The sequence below is a fragment of the Denticeps clupeoides genome, chromosome 10, assembly GCF_900700375.1.
Source record: "Denticeps clupeoides chromosome 10, fDenClu1.1, whole genome shotgun sequence".
In the NCBI taxonomy this organism is placed as follows: domain Eukaryota; kingdom Metazoa; phylum Chordata; class Actinopteri; order Clupeiformes; family Denticipitidae; genus Denticeps; species Denticeps clupeoides.
Window position 1 is genome coordinate 19088373 of NC_041716.1, and position 11389 is coordinate 19099761.

The 11389-nt window shown below is 42.6% G+C and overlaps 1 long non-coding RNA gene across 1 annotated transcript; it reads left to right on the plus strand.

Annotated features, from left to right (window-relative positions):
- Positions 1-2258: 2258 nt before the first annotated feature.
- On the plus strand, positions 2259-4538 carry LOC114797874 (uncharacterized). Its single transcript, XR_003751004.1, has 4 exons — positions 2259-2632; positions 3788-3841; positions 3944-4082; positions 4201-4538. It is a non-coding gene; the product is annotated as an uncharacterized LOC114797874 (long non-coding RNA).
- The last annotated feature ends 6851 nt before the right edge of the window (positions 4539-11389 follow it).

The following is an 11389-nucleotide window of genomic DNA, read 5'->3' on the forward strand; positions in this document are numbered from 1 at the left end:
GAAGATTTTTTTATCTTCAGTGATTGGACAACGATCCTCATCGGATTTCAGACCGACGTCTTCTGGAGATCATCAGGTGAGAAAATATCCGGGCATGTCTGCTCACCCTACACAGGGCTTTAGCTTGCAATACAGCAAAAAGGTAGAATTTTAGTCAGAAAAAGTGTAGACGCTGCGTTAGTCATCAGTTCTGATCAGTTTTCAGTGTGAAATGATGAAGTAAAATGTGTAAGAGTGAAGTGTTTAGCGTCTGCTAGTTGTGCTGGGTCAGTGGAGAGGTGGTGCAGGGAAAAACGAAGTTCCGGAGTTGTGTGTGCAGCTAAAAAAGAGGTCGGCAGACGCAGAAAGCTCTTTATTTTGTCTTCAGGCTCCAGCAGGCGCGTTATGAGACGCCGCTACTGAGAGCTGTATTCTCCACTCACACAGAAAACAGCATGGCAAGGTGCAGCGACTCTTACAAGCGACTGAATTATCAGGTTCTATGTGACGTCGTGCAGCAGTGAAACACAAAACAGTCACGTTCGTGTTAAACCGTGCAGGCGGTATTTACTGTAGACATTTTGCTTTTCTGTAACTCATTGTTATTGTGCAGAAAAATCTTCTGAAAGTGAGGCAGGGCGAGCACCACGCAGTACAGTGATCACGTGCTTGGCTCTGATTGGCCGAACTGTTAAACTGTTTCCACAAGTTTTTGCTCTTATTTAATGTTACATAATACAAATAATATTTCAAATCTGTTCGTCATACATTCGATCATACATCTAACACATTTCAGTCAGCACATTATCATTAAACACATTAACACATCTAATAACTTTAATTTAATTACACACACACACCACCCTCCATAAGTTCAGTCTTTTATACCTGATCTTTTATTGTTCACATTGTTCTGCTTGTCTGCTCTCCATCCAGTTTGGGTGGTATATTTGACAGGCTTTTACTAAGGAGAGGATGCCGTGGAAGGTGAGGTGGCATAAGGTGGATTTGGCAGACCCTCAAAGTTGGCCGTGTGATGGGACCAAGCAAGTGACTACAAATACAGAAATATGTAATGTATGTAATTAACATTGTAGTAATCAAAACATTCTTTCAAAACTATTCTAGGTGTCCTATGCCAAGGACTTCCAGGAGGACCCTTGGCGTGGCCGAGTGAACCTTGATGTTTTGTGATATTTTTGTTGTTGTTCTAAGACTGTAAACTTTTAACTCATGTGCAGGCATGATTATAACTTCCTGCTCTTCCCCATTTAGTTGCCCCTCGCCCCAAGCACAGATGAATATTTTTCATATGCATTCTCCTGTTCCTCAACAGAAAATCGACAGTTTGTACAGTTGGGCAAAATATCCCCAACGTTCAGAAAAAATCAACTACAGCTAGGGTTGTGCTCAAGGTCAGAAGATAAGATACATCCATCATGGAACTGAATGTCATGATAATCTTTCTGTGAATTATTTGTACTGTTCCTTTTCCAAGATGGAATGATTGTACAACACATACATTCATTTTGTGCATATTTACTAAATGAATACATACATACAATATTTGGTTGCACCTTCACCAAATGCTTCTGTCACCAACAAGCTTCTGTCATCATTCTGTTCCAATATTTGACCATTTTCCTTGAATATGAATTAGTTGGTTTACAGGCATGATCTGGCTTTTATGCATAGTCCTTGAATTTTCTACAGGGTTTCTACAGATTATTCCAAAAGCTAAATGTTGCCTGGAGAACCCATTCCACAACCAGTTTTGATGTATGTCTGGGATCATTGTCCTGCTCACAAACCCAATTTTGTCCAAAGATATTCTAGAGCCTTCAGCACCACTTACTTAAAATGGCTCAAAATATTTACATTTTTATGCAAAATCCAAAATGAATTAAAACTGCTGTACCAAATAAATCTTTAAAGATGATGAGCAAAACATTCATGTCAGTGGTGAGTGTTTTGTCACGCAGGGGCGCAATACGAGGAAAACCACAGATACTTTGTTAGTTTTAATCTGCCTGGAGAGGCTGTTTATTCGGGTTGCCATGTGAAAACACAGCCAGAGTGTGAGGCCGGTGGCTTCCAGACACTGAAGGGCTGTGCTGTGTGGTGTCTCTTCCCAGGATTCCCGCTCCGCCAACACATAGAGAGGGAGACACGATTTAATTTCTGGTCGGATTGCCACCATAAACATGCACGCAGTTCGCCAACCCCGTGCTGTTCTACGTAATCTCCTTTTATCTGCGTCGCTGCCGGCATCTAACTACGCTTCTTGGAGTATCATGTTGTTCTTTGCATATTTAAATGTGTGACTTTATTTATTTATTTCTACATTCTCAACTTTAAATGTTAATCACAAAACATATATGTATGTGGTTTTTTTTTTTATAGCAGATTACAGTGTCCCTGAGAAAATCGTAGATTCTCATAAATCCAGTATGGAGAGAAAGGTTGAACACTGAGCTCCACATCACAGAGGGAGAGAGCGAAGGGGAGAATGAAGAGCATGAGGTATGGAAGGCTGAAAAAGCACACAGACGAAAACAACACATCGCCATCAAGAGTAAGGACATCTTTAAACCCGTACCGGGACAAGATAAACTCATGAGAACTGTGAAGACCAATAGGTACAAGATAAAAGGTACAGTCTTCATCAACTTCTGCTGAACTTCCTCAAAAAAGATCGTGAAGAGGATCTCCCGCATTAAATATGTGTGTCGCACATACAAATTAAGATAAGATAAGATAAACCTTTATTAGTCCCACAAGTGGGAAATTGCACTTGTCATGGCAGAAAGTGGATAAAAGCAGAAGGTAATAGCAACACAAAAAATAATATAAATATAGATCTGTATATATGTACAAATTTACAATTTAACAGAATGTGCCAAACGTGTGTGTGTTTGTCTGTGTTTGTGTGGTCAGCTGTGAGGTCTTTGTTATAGAGTCTGACTGCGGTTGGAAGAAAAGACCTTCTGAACCTCTCCTTCCCACATCGTGGGTGCAGTAGCCTGCCACTGAAGGAGCTGCTCAGTGCTGTCAGAGTTTCCTGCATGGGGTGGGAGATGTTGTCCGACAGGGATGACAGCTTAGCCACCATTCTCCTGTCACTCACCACCTCCACTGGGTTCAGAGGGCATCCTAGAACAGAGCTGACCTTCCGGATCAGCCTGTTCAGCCTCTTCCTGTCCCCAGAAGAGATGCTGTTGCCCCAGCAGACCACACCGTAAAAGAGTCATAAAAGGTCTTTAGGAGTGGCCCCTGTACTCCAAAAGACCTGAGCCTCCGCAGCAGGTACAGCCTACTCTGCCCTAAAGTGCATTAGTGTTATGAGTCCAGTCCAGTTTATTGTTCAGGTGAACACCAAGGTACTTGTAGCTCTTCACAGCCTCAATGGCCATACCCTGGATGTCCAGTGGTTGCAGTGGAGGATGTTTGTGCCTGCGGAAGTCTACTACCAGCTCTTTGGTTTTTCCAGTGTTGAGGTAGTTCTGCTGACACCAGTCCACAAAGTCCCTTGTCAGTTCCATGTACTCCCTGTCGTCCCCATCAGTGATGAGGCCGACTATTGCAGAGTCATCAGAGAACTTCAGCAGGAAGCAGTTGGTGGAGTTGTGTGAGAAGTCTGAAGTATAGATTGTGAAGAGGAACGGCGCCAGAACCGTTCCCTGCGGGGCCCCCGTACTGCAGACAACCGTGTCTGACACACAGTTCTCACATACTGTGGTCAGTTAGTGAGGTGTAATGTTTGGGTGTGCGTTTTAATTATGGTTTAAATGCATTGTGTCTGTATTAGCAAAGCGGGTGTAGAGCCATGTTTTGCCACCAGGGGAAGCAACCAGTAGGAAGCGTAAGTGGCGACTCTCACAAAGTTTTCTTAAATAGAGGAATGCCTGAGCGAGTGAGCAGCACTGATGTCTTTTGTCTCTTGGTTTTTTTTCTGTGAAAACAGAAGCACCAGCAGGTCATTCCACCCACACACTTTTAAACGTGGAACAGTCCTGGCCTCTGGGACCTGTAACAAATGCACCGAGATCTTCGAGGAAGAAACATCCAAGAGTTCCTTGCTGCTTTCTATGTCTTTAACTCTGGTGAGAACAAGGACCTTGAAGCCCATTTCTCACAGGACAGACTAGGGTCTTTCTTAGTGACTTACAAAGAAACGGAGTCAGAACAGACATCTGGATATTTTGCTCTGCTTCCTTTTAGGAATTTGATTGCATTCTAACCAGAAACTCCTACAAGGTCTTCTGCCAGGGACTTTACCAGGAATATGCACGGGATGTCTTTGCGAGTGGCATGAATCATCAGAAGCCAAGACGGAGCTGACAGAGAACCCTTTGTCTTTGAAACTCAAACATTTTAGAAAACAGGAACGTTAGCACTCTATGTTCTTCTGGGGAACACACATGAAGAAGACAACAAACCACGTGGCACTGCAAACCTCAAATCGAGGACTTCACAGGCCATCTCTCCAGTCTGGGTGGACGTCCCTTCTGCTGTGCTTTACTTTTGTTAAAAAAAATAAATCCTTGATGAAAAATCTTCCCCGTTGCATAGGCGTTCTTCAGGGTTCTTTGATGGGTTGTCATCTCACTTTGCTGCATTATCCCTGTTCTGCTCCTTCAGTTCAGACATTACAGACCTGCCTTTCTCCAGCGGCGTAGTCTGGATATCCGGCCCCTTAACTAGATCGCCGTTCCTGGAGCAGCAGACACAAAACAGCAGCTTCTGTGGAAAAATCAGAAATCCAACACGAGTCGAGAAAACGGGGCTGCACAGTAGCACCAGGGGGAATTATAATCTGTCCTTTCTGTAAATTCTCATTCTGTAAGGTTTGCAAAAGAATGTCAATCAAGATCATAATCCTCTCAAATGATCATCCTTTCTCAGCATAAATAATTATTGCACTAAAATAAAAATACTTTCTACACAGGCCTTTCAAAACTGTAACAAACATGGCACTGTACAACAAAAACAGTTTACTGAAACAGAAAAATACTTTCCATATTTTAGCGCCATAAATTGACCATAAATAATTAAAAGTGTCACTGGCGTTCATTTGCTCCTCTTTATTTGCACTTCGTGACTGAGAATAGTACGCTGTAAATGATGGAGAGAGATCAAGATATACATTTTGGAAACATTTATGCAAGTAAATAGCCATACAACTATTTTGAATGAGTTTGAACAGATTTAGGGGGCAATCACTTTGTCACACAGGGTCATGTTGCTTTGGATTTCTTTTCTCCCTTAAAAATACAATCCTTCAATTTCAGTCTCTGACTGTGAGCCATTATCAATCACCTCTAGTGGGTCGCCCCATCCATCCTTATATTTATCTATATGTGGCCCTCATTGCAAAAGTTTGGACCCCCCTGTTCTATAGTGTGACATGGATACACATTAAATATTCACTGACAAAAATAAGTGAGATACTTACAGTCCTTTTTTTTTTTTTACAGTAAGTTCATACTTGCAGGGTGGTTGGTTCTCATCTCTATAGCCCAGTGTATTAGGTGCAACTCTGGAACAGCTCATCCAGCATGTTGCCTGTTTCTATTCTGGGCAGCTGCCTCACATCACCTATCCCAGGCGTGGGCAAACTACGACTCGCGGGCCATATATGGCCTGCCGAACCTGTTTAAATTTTATTAAACAACAAATTGCGATTCAAAAGTCATGTACCAAGGCAGATTTTTTGCTGCCATTCAAACTACCATTTGAAAGAATGCATGATAGAGGCATATAAAAGACACTGCTCAGCTCCTTGTTTTAATCAGAGGCAGTAACGACAATTTTGAGATAACAGAGGACTTTATGGCCATGGAGTCCCTGAAAGGACATACTTGTATGACCGGTTGTCTGCTGTCATTAAAAGAATGAAGCTACCTTGCCAACATCACCACAGATGGATCGCCGAATTCAACTGGAAAACACGTTGGGCTGCTTAAAAGTATCCAGGAAAAAGTTAACGAGGAAAACACTGAACAGGATGTGATTTTCCTTCACTGCATCATTTATCAGGAGTCTCTGTGTAAATCCGCATTGCATCTTAATCATGTTGTTAATCCAGTTTTGTTGACTTCAAGGGGACTTCAGAATCAACCGTTTATTAAGTTTCTGGATGAAACCGATGCGGATCACCAGAACTTGCTTTACGACTCTCGAGTCCGCTGGTTAAGTTTAAGCAAAGTGTTCCAACGAGTGTGCAGCGCATTTTTTGGAGTTAATGGGGAAAGCCGACAACTTTCCTCAGCCGAAGGACAAAAACTGGCTCTGACCTACACCAAGAATTCTGCCGTTTGTTCACTATTTCGTACCTGTTCATGTTTGACACCGATGCTCTTTGACCCCTGCGCTCCCAACACTCGTTGCCTTTTCCTGCTCCACAGACAATCCTCGCTCTCCCAGTACGACCCCTTTTGGCCTGACTCCTCTCCAGCCAGCCTGCTCCGCGGTGACGTGTGGCTCCAATGGACCATAGGTTCTCAGCGGACAGTTCTGCCCGTGCGATTGCGCCCCAGGTCCTGCCCTCTGGTAAGGGCGCATGGGGAAGATTGGAGGAAAGTGCATTAAAAATCAGGCAGAAGGTTCAAGAAGGTTCATCTTGTGATGCAGGAGCATCCTGGACAAAGTCAGCCAATTTTAGAAGATGGTGGAACGCAGCCTATTGTCTCTGCATTGCCGAGTTAAGAGGTGTGTTCAAGTTTAAAAGTATTCGAGCCACTGAAGGGGTTTGTATTTAGTTGGTTTTTAGGTTGGATATTCAACAGATATTCGTAAGTTCACTATGGTTTATTTGTGAATTACATCGACCTGAGACTTGCTCAAGGAATTGGGCTGCAGGTTTTGGATATCACGGCATACATCAAGTACTTCCTTACGCTCCTGTATTTGGAACACGGAACACCTCACTCACCACTGTTGTCTTGCCACAGCCACCTGTGGCAAGCCTTTCCTGTTGATCACAGTGACCGATCATCTCTGTAGCGCGTACCTGGTCCAGGTCCAGCTCCACTTCTTCAGGCTGATCATCTGGATTGGACACCTCATTGCTCTGGCTGAACTCTTATATTGTGAAGGAGGAATCAGGCTTTTCATTGTGACCTTTGGGTTCTTCCCGATTTGAGGGCCTTTAGTCTGGATACATTTCCCCTCCAGGCCTTGCTTTGACATTCTTGTTTCTGTCTGACCATGTTGACCCCACAAGCTTCACTTGTGCTGCTGACCTGTCCCTCCTGCGCTAAATTGCACTTCCCACTGGTTCTGGCCATCAGCCTTTTTATCTGAGTTTCATGCAGCACTTTGGAAACATCCAGCTGGATGTGCCAGTCGACGGGCTGATCAAGCGTCATTCAGCGATGCCAGTTCCACAGTGGTGAATGTTCCACAGCACCAACTCGTCTTGTTCTCAAGTCGAAGTCAAAGTAAACCTTACTGTCATGTCCGCTATATACTGTACAGCATATAGAGATATGACATGATGAGGCTCCGGTTACATTAATGCAGAAAACAAATAGATATAATGGAATAAGAAAATAAATAAACTAGACGTTTTACTGATGCAGCTCTTGTAGAAGAAGACCTGTAGCACAGGGAGAGAGGTTCTTTGGCAGCCACGCGGAGATACAGTTGGCCAGAAGGCTCTCTATGGTGCCCCTGTAGAACACGGTGAAGATGTGTGGAGGCAGGTTGGCTTCAAAAAATGCAGACTTTTTTGCCGATGGAGGTGGTGTTGGTGGTCCAGGTGAGGTCATCTAAGATGTGATACTTGGTGCTGATTACAGTTTCTACCATGGAACAGTGGACGCTGAGTGGTGTGTGGGTTGGTGGAGTGGGTCACTTTAAAAGAATTACACAGATACAAGAAACAGTATGAATCATCTTCGAAGGTAAATCATGCTGGATTAGGGAGTAGCCTCATGTAATGCATGTAAACAGGAAGTGTTTTTTAAATTGCGTATTAAACACAAGCAAACAGCCACTCTGAAAACAGACTCCACAGGGAGTTGAACCCCGCCCTGATCATGAAGGTCAGGTGTGCCACCACCGGAGCCTTTTTTTTGGGCTTTTTTTTTTCTTATACTGTTAATTGTTAAAGAAACTATGTACAAGTATGAGGCACCGCCTAGACCATATTTGAAGAAAAGTGAGGTTTGTATGTGCGAAGTGTGCATGAAGATGCATGAGGAATATATGGCATATATGCGAGGTTTGCATGTTGATGCGTCAGGAATATATGCCGTATGTGTGAGGTTTTTATGTAGATGCGTGAGGAATATATGGTGTATGTGCGAGGTTTGTATGTCGATGCGTCAGGAATATATGGCGTATGTGCGAGGTTTGCATGTAGATGTGTGAGGAAAGGTAGTGTATGTGCGAGGTTTTATTGATAAATGACCGAGGGGGCGCCTCATATACAAGCAATTTACAGGTTAAATTAATTCCAATTCGTGTCCAATTCATCTCCAATTGGCCTAGTTGTTTTGTGGGGGAAACCGGAGAACCCGGAGAAAACCCACACTGGCACGGGGAGATACATGCAAATCTCCACACAGAAGGAAATTTCCTCGCTGCGAGACAAGGTGCTAACCACAATGTCACCGTGTCGCCCGTTACTAAATACTTACCTTAATACTTACCTGTACTAGTGATCACTATTGGTGTTGCTAGTGTTACTAATAGTGGTACTAGTAAGGTGGAAGGAGGAAGCACATCTCCGTAGCCAGGTCCCAGATGCCAGGAATGGAGTTCAACTCCTCGACAACGTCTTCGGGAAGACCAATCTCCTGGGATTCCTGTGGACTGTCTGCTGCCGGGTCGCTGTTCATCATTTCTTCCTCCATCTGGTTCTGAAGTGCAGCTCTTCGCGCCACCTCTCTGTAGTAGGGCTCCTGAAGATGGTGGCGCACCCGAAGAATCCAGCGCTCCTCTTCGCTCTCAGATGTGCTGGTGGAGGGCTGATGAGCGCTGGTGACGGAGGTGACTGGAACCACACTGGGCAGAGGTGTGGCAAGACCATCCTGTTGCCTGCTGCATGGAGGCAGGAAGCCCATCTCCACAGCCAGGTCCTGGATGCCAGGAATGCAGCTCAGCTCCATTACAGCATCCTCAGGAAGTCTGATCTCCTGATTGACTTCCTGATTGGGTGCCTGTGGAGCAACCTGCACCTGCTGCATACAGGGCCTGCTCCACGGCAGAGCTGGAGGGGAGTTGGTGACCCTCACACATGCCCACGGTATACCTGAGTAGTACAGTGTCATAAATATACTGAGATTTTTAACTTTTTTTTTAACATTGACATTTTTTTATTTATTTTACTGACTTTGATACCTTAAAATTTAATATATGTTTATACTGGATTTACAGTGGGCTACACCTCTGGGGTTTTTCTTTTTTTAATCTTTAAATTGATCTTGAGTGATCAAAAACTCACAACAAACCTCGGAGAAATTAGTAGAATACTAAAAACACAGTGTTATTTCTTAATGTCTTACCAGTGTGACCTGCTACCCTTGGGAGGATCTTACGCGGTGGCCTCCTGGTGACTGTTGGCTCCTTGGGCTTCTTCCGAGGCCGGCCCATCCTTCTCTTAAAAAATTCTCTCTCTCCGTCTCCTGAAAAGAAAGCTGTACTGGTAATAAATGTTGCTAAGCTAAATGATGCTAAGCTAATTGCTCAACCAGAAACTACAAACTAATTTAGTTATCAAGTCTAAAAACTAAAAATACTTAATAACAGCACTAAAATTGTAAAAGTAGTTAGCCTTTAAAAAGGCTTTTGGGGTGAAAAGTTCTTTTTTTTCTGAAGAAATCAAGAGTACAGAAAAAGCCACTGTCACTTTCTGTCACTTAGCAACAGTCTGTTATAAACATACCTTCATATGTAACAGCACTGAGCAGCCAATCAGGAGCCACATATTTAAATAAATATTTTTTTAAACAAAAAAGCCTCAATTGTATTTATTTGAATTATTTTATTACATTTAGAGGTTGCATATTTTCAGTCTTGAATTATCTTTAAAATGTTTTAATGTTTAATAGAGGAAAAGTACAAATTTAGGAATTCTGAATTGCAATGATTTCTTCTGTCCACTAGAAGGTGGTAAAGGTCAGAACTATTAGGCACCTTAAGGTGAAAAAAAATCATTCACAGAAAAAAACTGTTGAACATTTAAACACTTAACAATCACAGCTTAAAAAGCCCATACCTTGCCCTGCTTAAGGAGACAGAATCGTCCCCATGAAGATGCTCTCACTGCAGCGAGTCTGGAGTTTCATCCGTAAAACTTCCAGTTTATTTATTTTCTATTTCATTGGCTTTGTGTCTTTTATGAGTTATTTTGCATACTGGGTCTTTTGCAGTGTGCTTTTTTACTGTAGGAGGGGAAGATGATATAAATTGCGTGTTTACACTTTTTTTTAAAGAAATACCTTAAAAAGAGCCAGAAGTCAGGATTGCATAGAGAAGGTTCACCTTGCGTTGTTGCAGCAGCACTCTGGACAAGGTCAGCTGCCTCCTTCTGTTAGAATATTGTGGACCAATGCAACCTCTGCATGGCCGAGGTAAGAGTTGTGTTCCAGCTGAAAACAATGCGAGCCACAGAAAGGGTTTGCCTTCTATATTTTAATTTATTACAGCACAGCGATTAAAGCACAGTGTTGTGAATTCTCCCTGTTTGGGATTTTAGTTATGACTGTTGGGACGTTTCCGCTCAGGGCTTTTATAAGGACACTTCATCCGGTTTAGACAGCTGTTGGACTTAAATAAACTTTATTGAATACAAAAACAAACTTAGTAGGTATAAAGGCAATATTATTATATGACAGCCAGCACAATAAAATATATAGCAAAGAAATAAATAAACAGTATGGTTTTAAAAAATGTAAAAAAAAAACTGACCATTTTCTGTTCTTGTATTTGAAACGATGTTTCAAAACCAGCGATTGACATCAGAAGGGTAGATGTCAGATAAAGTTCTGAAATTCACCTCTTTGGCTTTTGGGGGAACTGGGCATTTTAAAATATCAAGTTTGATTTTTCATACTTCATCTGATCTTAATTTGCGATGAATGCCACCCCTAGATTATTATAACAGAATTAAGAAGTTTTTTAAGTTAGAAGAACATTAGATCATCTGTGTCTGTGTTGCATGTTGATTTTGTGAAGTCACACGTTAGCGCCTCTTTTCCCCCTCGCTCATCCACCTCGGTCTTATCCTGAACTCACACATACACAAAGCGTACGAACCATTATCTTGGTTAAAATACCCATCTAAGCAGAAAAGAGATGCCTCCTGTACTTTACCTTTAGGTAAAAAAGTAAATCGGCAAACCTTCTTGATGAAAAATATTTCAACGTTATTCAGGTGGGTTCTCATTTCACTTTGCTGAAT